This window comes from Brassica oleracea, chromosome C3 (genome assembly GCF_000695525.1).
Source record: "Brassica oleracea var. oleracea cultivar TO1000 chromosome C3, BOL, whole genome shotgun sequence".
Classification (NCBI taxonomy): Eukaryota; Viridiplantae; Streptophyta; class Magnoliopsida; order Brassicales; family Brassicaceae; genus Brassica; species Brassica oleracea.
Genome location: NC_027750.1, coordinates 57640285 through 57648700, shown reverse-complemented (window position 1 = coordinate 57648700; position 8416 = coordinate 57640285).

Below are 8416 nucleotides of genomic sequence, written 5' to 3'. Positions count from 1 at the left end.
ATTGCAATCAATCAATGAGATCAAGTTAGGTATGAATGCAATAAGGCCGCACGACCTCGAGATATGATCAAGTCTAGAACAATTAACCTAGCATGCAGTTTCAGATTCAACCGGATTATACAGTTTCAGATTCTATATCAAAACAATCAAGACTAGGTTATAAGGAAACACTTATCCTAACAGGTGGTTTCAGTTTAAAACAAGCAAAACAATTTCAATTCATTCAGATTCGAGTTTAAACAATCTTAGCAACAGTTCTAGGTGATCAAAACAATCAATGAAGATTCAAATTCAAACAATCAAAACCGATTTTCAAATTAGGGTTTAGGGTTTCAAATTTGATCTTAGATCAAAGGGGTTTGATTTGAGATTCAAAACCATTAAAGATTTTGATTTTAATTGATCAATAGATCAATCTCGTTTTAGAGTTTGGGGAATCGAACTTTTGAGGTTCGATTTACTCAATTAGGTTTTGATCTATTACCCTATGGTTTTTATTCATAAAGATTATGATTTTAGGGTTTCATTCTTTATCAAGAAATCCAAATTCGATCATAGGTTCTTAGGTTTCGAATTACCTTTTAACCTTAGATGATTGTTGAATCGGACCACCAAAGGAGTTGAGCCGCGAGCTGGACATGAACGGGACGCGATCGGGGTTTAGGGTACGTCGGATCGCCGGCTAGGGTTAGGGTTTTAGGATTTTTCGATTTGGGTATTAGCTTAGGGATTTAGAGTTTCGTGATGATAACGTGTTATAAATGTAATGGAAAAGTCTATCTTTATTCATAACATAGAGGTTCATTATATAGGAGATTACACCGTCATAGATAAATGGAAAGATTAAAAATCATAATCTCTTGGTTATGAGCCATCCACAATCTGGTTCATAACACCAACGTAATTTTTACGTGGATTCGGGTTTTGATTCGAAATCGAAACCCAAGGACAAGATTGTAAACTTTGCAAATAATATGTAGGAGATTATGTATCAAATAATCTTAATTACTACTTTCTTTGACTAAGTTATGAAAGCTATATACACTTTCTTTTAATCAATTTAGGATTGGACACTATTGAAGTACAAACCGGTAGTCATATATTTGGAGATCATAATGCAGCTATAATATGATTTGCAATAGATTCTTAGAGCATGTACAACTCGAATAAGAATGCTTTCTTTCATTATAACTGGTTCAACATAGTCAATAGGCGCCTCAAGTTTCATTGAAATATTTTTATGTTTAAATGTATGATACATGTTTAAAAAAAAAAACATGTAATTCTTTTTGTTGTCAAAAAGAAGAAAATGTTAGTACCATGCGTAAATCGTATAAAGTTCTTAACAAATGTTTATACCCCGTAATCAGATTCGATCATGCCATTATGCTAATTTGAATTGTTTACCATGCACTTTTCACGTATGCATGCACTGAATAGAGTTAGGACATTTTCTCCAAAGAATTACGATGACATTGCCACATAAAGTTTACATCATTACACAACTGATAAACAAAATTAGGTATTTCTTACCCTTTTACAAAATCAGATCTGATGAGGACCTCAAGTCAGTAGCTGGACCACCAACTCATGAGATCAACCATACAAGCTACATTGGCGCTAGCAGCGACATAGGTGCACTCCAAGAAGGATATGTTTGCAACCATGAGGAATTTAACCGTGAAACCAGTTGCTATAGATTCTCAACTCAACCAGAGCACGCAGCGAATTGGTTTCATACCAAAAGGATTAATGGTTTAGGAGATATGCAAGTTACAAGTCAGACTATCTACACTGCATCCGAATTGGTTCTAATTAAGGAAAGTAATTCTTTGCTTAAGGAGTGTGCAACTCAAACTCATGTGTTGAAACCAGGAGATCATTCATTACATCTAAGAGCAGTGGGAGAGTTTCTACCATGCACCAGCAGCCACATGATCAAGATGAATCCCTTATTTGTCAACTTACCTTACATGGATGCATTCACACTTGGAGTTATTGAAGACCAACGGCTCTTTCCCCTTCTGTTCAGGCACGAATTAGAGACTATCCAGACATCAAAGGAGATCCCAAGGATGCATTTCTTTCTGCCCAAACGCACAAGATACAAGGAGAGAAGACAACTTCCATACATGGACAGATTCTGCACCAACTAAGTCCAACGGCTAGTTTTTCACTTATTATTTCTTTCCAAGTTATTCTTTTAGGCATTTGTGTTCTTTTCTATTTAAACTGAGCTAAGTCTCATTTGTAAATCACCCTTGCACGAAATTAATAAAGTATTATTCAGTTTACAAAGTTTGCCTATGTTTTGTTCAATTAGTCTTTAGGTGGATTCCTTTAGATTTCTTGTTCGTTTGCTTGTCTCCTTCGTTTGTGGATTCATTCTAGGATACAAGTGTAGGTCTCTGTCTTTGTGTGGATTCACATAGGTGCAGGCTTCTGGTCTTATCAAATGGATACTTCCGCAACCCTTTGTGGCGACAATCGACCCATTCAAGCTTGACAACTCTTGTTGCTTTGTGATCTAGCCTTTGTCAGCTTAGGCTTGTATCAAGATCCCAGTTGATCATTTGTTTTGAACTATACTCCCATAAGTATAATGCATAGATACATTTTAATAACAATAATCTCTTTTCTAAATTTAAATAAGAGGATGGTTATAGAATCCTCTTATTTAGAAAATTAAACAACCATTTGATCAAGTGCAAAGACACATTTTCTTTTTGAGAACCTGTAGTTTCTAACATGTTCCATGATTCGGGTTAGGCCTGGGCGTTCGGGTACCCGTTGGCGTTCGGATCGGGTTTTTCGGATTTTGGTTCTTTTTTATAACACCTCCTAGGTCCCATTCTAGTAAATTTGCAAGTACGGGTCGGGTTCGGATATAACACATCGGGTTCGGGTCGGTTTTGTATTACATCTAGGGATGTTAACATGGGTAATTACCCATGGGTTTACCCAAACCCACTAATAATGGGTTGGGTTTTTACTCATCTAAGATTAATTGGGTCAACCATGAGTATTAATTTTAAAACCCATATTTATGTTGGGTAAATACAAAATGGTAATGGTGTACCCATGGGTTTCCAATTATATATATAGATTTTCACCATTTTAATTAAATTATATAAAATTTGCAAAAACGTTTTTTTTCGTCAGAACCAAAAAATAAAATTTTCCGCCAAAACCGTAAAATAAATTTTCTCACAAAAACCAAAACCAGTTTTCCCGCCGAAACTGAAAAATAGAGTTTTTCTGCCAAAACCACCTAACCGAGTTTTCCCGCCAAAACCATAAAACTAAGTTTTCCGCCAAAACCAAAAAAACCGAGTTTTCCCGCCAAAACCGCAAAACTGAATTTTCCCGCAAAAACCGTATAATCGATTTTTTCCGCTAAAATCCCAAAATCGAGTTTTCCGACTGAAAACCGCAAAATCGAGTTTTTCCGCCAAAACAGCAAAAGGTGTTTTCCCGCCAATACCGTAAAACCCAATTTTCCCGCCAAAGCGATTTTTCCCGCCAAAACCGAAAAACCGAGTTTTCTCGTCAAAATAAAAACGAGTTTTCCGGTCAAAATAAAAATGAGTTTTTTCGCCGAAACCGAAAAACCAAGTTTTCCCGCCAAAACCGAAAAACCAAGCTTTCCCGCCAAAACCGAAAAACCGAGTTTTCCCGCCAAAACCAAAAAATCGAGTTTACCCGTCAAAATAAAACCAAGTTTTCCCGCCGAAACCGAAAAATCGAGTTTTCCCGCCAAAAACGAAATACCGAGTTTTCCCGCCAAAAACGAAAAACCGAGTTTTCCCGCCAAATCCGAAAACCGAGTTTACCCGCCAAAACCGCAAAACCGTGTTATCCCGTTAAAATCAAATACGAGTTTTCCCGCTGAAACCGAAAAATAGAGTTTTTCTGCCAAAACAACAAAACCGAGTTTTCCCGCCAAAACCATAAAACTAAGTTTTCCGCTAAAACTGAAAAACCGAGTTTTCCCGCCAAAACCGCAAAATTGAATTTTCCCGCAAAAACCGTATAATCGATTTTTTCCGCTAAAATCGCAAAATCGTGTTTTCCGACTGAAAACCGCAAAATCGAGTTTTCCCGCCAAAACCGCAAAATTTTTTTTTTTTCCCGCCAAAACCGAAAAACCGAGTTTTCCTGCCAAAACCGAATAACCGAGTTTTCCCGCCAAAACCAAAAAATCGAGTTTTCCCGTCAAAATAAAACCAAGTTTTCCCGCCGAAACCGAAAAACCGAGTTTTCCCGCCAAAAACGAAAAACCGAGTTTTCCCGCTAAAACCAAAAAACCGTGTTTTCCCGCCAAAACCGAAAAACCGAGTTTTCCTGCCAAAACCGAATAACCGAGTTTTCCCGCCAAAACCAAAAAATCGAGTTTTCCCGTCAAAATAAAACCAAGTTTTCCCGCCGAAACCGAAAAACCGAGTTTTCCCGCCAAAAACGAAAAACCGAGTTTCCCGCCAAAAACGAAAAACCGAGTTTCCCGCCAAAAACGAAAGACCGAGTTTCCCGCCAAAAACGAAAAAACCTTGTTTTCCCGCCAAATCCGAAAACCGAGTTTTTTCGCCAAAACCGCAAAACCGAGTTTTCCCGTTAAAATCAAAAACGAGTTTTCCCGCCAAAACCACAAAACCGATTTTTCCTGCCAAAACCGCTAAACTGAATTTTCTAGCAAAAACCGTAAAACCGAGTTTTTCCGCAAAAAAATCGCAAAAAGATTGTTCCCGCCAAAATCGAAAACAGGTTTCCCGCCAAAATCTAACAAATTTTCCCGCCAAAACCGTAAAAACAAGTTTTTCTGCTAAAACCGCAAAAACGAGGTTTCCCGCCAAAACTAGAAAGATTATTTTTCCCGCAAACCGCAAAAATCGAGTTTTCCAACCAAAACCACACAAAAAAAATTATCGACAAAAAAACGCAAAAAGAAAATTTTCTGCTAAAACCACAAAAACAACTTAACAAGTTTTCTATAAAATTGCAAAATCTTGTTTATATATTAAAGCTCACATTAATGATATTAATATTTTACATGATCTTCAGAGTAAATAAGATAATACTTTGGGTACCCACGGGTAAACCTATACCATATTGGGTTATTTTCTTGGTTTGGATTTCAACCTTGATGTTTCTGGGTTTTTGCAGGTTAGGTATAAACTTGGTTGGGTTATTTGTGGGTTGGGCTGGGCTGTGATTCACATCATAGAACCCATAAAATAATCATATATCATTCGGATTCGGGTTATATCGGATCAGTACGGATATACCCGAAATAAAATCTAAAATTTAAAAGTAAAACATAAGAAATATATATTTATTTATATATAATTAAGTATTTAAGGTAGTTATTTAAATTTTAAATACTTATTGTTAGATAACATATCAAAATAAATATGAAATTGAATATTTGAAGTATATATTCATGTTTCATATAATTATATTGTATATTATTTTGGACATTCGAATCGGTTTCTTCGGATATTTTTTTGGATTTTTCGGGTTTTTCGGTTTTTCGGGTTACCCGTTCAGGTTCGGTTAATGACACTTCGGGTTTGGATATGTTTTGTACCACCTTACAAGACCCTTTCGGATATTTTTTACACTTCGGAACGGATACAGATCGGGGTTTTTGGTTCGGGTTCGATTCGGATTTCGGGTTTTTTGGTTCGGATTCGATTCGGATTTCGGGTTGCGGATATTATGCCCAGGCCTAATTCTGGTGCTGGAGCACTAATCGTCGTGTCTCTGAAGATGATATCGAAGAAGCTTCCAAAGCCCTTATTGATGTATGTCGGTATGTGCCCAATCTAAGTAATTTAATCGCACTGAGGAGAGTACTTCTATTGCGTTGCCAAGATGGTTTATTTCATTTGGCTATGGTTGTAGTTTTTATTTCATTGATCGTTTTTAATAACGAAGTTCGTCTATTGATTCTCTAGAGTTGAATAATTGTCAAGCTACTACGATGCAAAACCAATATATCAATATTTAGTTCATTAACATGAGTTATGAACTAATAAGTTCACAAGGTCCATCCCATGGGACGAGACCCACTAGGCCACTAATATACTCTCACATTATTTACAGGAATTATTAGAAGACAGAAACATGGGACAATAACTTGTGAGTTTGCTACTCTGAACATTAATACACCTTGTAACCACAGACTGCCATACATGCGTGAAAGCATTCACGAAATTTTTGAAACAGAGGATATGCTAAACGAGTTAGAGCATCTTTATCCCTAAAACCCCATTTGGGGTTTTTATTATTTTTCTTTTTCTGATTTAAAAAAAAAAAAATTAAAATCGAATCAATCGTGGGCCGCCACGTGTCAGTGGAACCCGCGAACAGTGCAAAAGACGTTCCTTATTTCGTGAGTTTTGGCAACGTTTCTTGTTGTTTTGTGGGGCCCACACCAACTTTTTTTTGTTAAAAACCCTCCCGAAATACTTGGGAAAAAGATGCTATATTAAAAGCCTTAGAGCATCTTTATCCCTAAGGTTTCTTATTTATTTTTTTTTTCTGATTAAAAAAAAAATTAAAAAGCGCACCAATGGTGGGTCGCCACGTGTCGGTGGAACCCGTGAACAGTACAAAAAACACACAACACACGTCTCTTATTTTGCACACTTAGCATACGGTTTTTTTCTGAAACGTGGTCCCCCCCTCTTTAGAGACGCTCAAAAGTGAGCAATAAAGATGCTCTTAGATGTCAAAAAAAGTTAGATACGGTACATGTAACACCCCCGAACCGTCCTAGACATATGGTCGACCAACCGGCCAACAATCAAACAAGAACATGACCGATCGACCTTCCAACACCCAGGGTTAGAGATGAATGAGCCAACCGGCCAGCCAACAATCAAACAAGAACATGACTGACCGTCCAACCCAACACCATGGTCCGGAAGTGCTACGTGACGGGTTAGGGACGATCCGGTCAGAGTCACAAAATTTACTACATGACCTCGACCAGTTCATCCACTAACTCGTCCCGCTGCGCCAAGGCACAAGGCTTTGCAACCCGTACCTAGAGTAAGCGTTTTCCGTTAGATCAAGGCCTAAGGCTTTTCAACCCGTACTTCGAACAAACCGTTACTAAGTTAGAATTGGCCTCATGTCATGATCTAGCTTCAAGTAACGGGAACCTGCATTAAAACAAGTCAACAACCAATCTCTAGTTAACCATATATACACTTCAGTTCAGTACTCATGTAGTGTTAGACACTTAGATTATACAAGTATCATTAACTGGTTGACCAACAATCATACAAGAACATGATTGGCCACCCAATGATACCGCATAGCTTTAATATCCACCACCCTTCACAAGCAATCCTTCAAACACATACATGCCAACGTCAGGCATACACTAACCAAATACACACCAAGCCTAATCCGGTACCTAAACCAGACTTAGGACTTGATATCAGAACCTCCAAACAAATCAATCAACAACCACAACCACAACAATAATAAGATAGTAACTACCAATGACTCGATCTTACTCGTAACACCGTCTATTGGTGCTACATTAACTCGAGGGTTCCATAACCCTCTACGACACACTAACACAACACTCTAACCTAGGCCATGGTGACTTCGTGTTCCTCCTCTCTATCGGAAATATCCTATCTCCCTACCACAAAGGCCAGAAGAAGGAACTTTAAACCGACTGCGGCCCACAGTCCTTCGGGTCATCGCGCGACAGCCCACAGTCCTTCGGATCACTGCCACGTTACACCGTCGTGTAATACTCAGCCATAGGACATGACCCCGTTCGTCTGAGTCTTCCCGATCCAGCGAATAAGGGGTTTCCTTGAACCCGCTGGGTACGAGGCCGAGGAAACACTAATCACCCCTAAACAAGCCTAGTATGGGCGGGTTACGCACATACTGTCGGCAACACACACAACACAAACTCAATATAGAACCTAACCTAGAGATAAAGTTCCAGATGCTAACTAGACACTCGACTCCACAAGAGTAACCAATAGTACCAGTAATCCGGCCTATATGGCCTAAGACCACTAAAACCAACAATTAAATAATAATATCAATACTAAACAACTCAATCAATCCGTTACCCAAATAGTTTGGTCTCCTGCTATGACACTATCTTTAAAGATAACGGGAACCTGCACTCAACCATATCAACACACAAGAATAGAAAACATGATGCATCCTAGCCCTAGTCCTAGTCAGGTTATTAACTCAGTCTTAATTCCATTCATCTCAGCTTAGCCCATGCTAAACTGAGTCCGGTTACATAAATAAAATAACCCTAAGGACTCTACCATTCAATAGCGTGATCATTCTAATCTATATGCGACTCGATCTACCCTAAATTCCAAATGGAATTCACACAAAACCAACTCACAGTGTTCTAGGCGAGAAG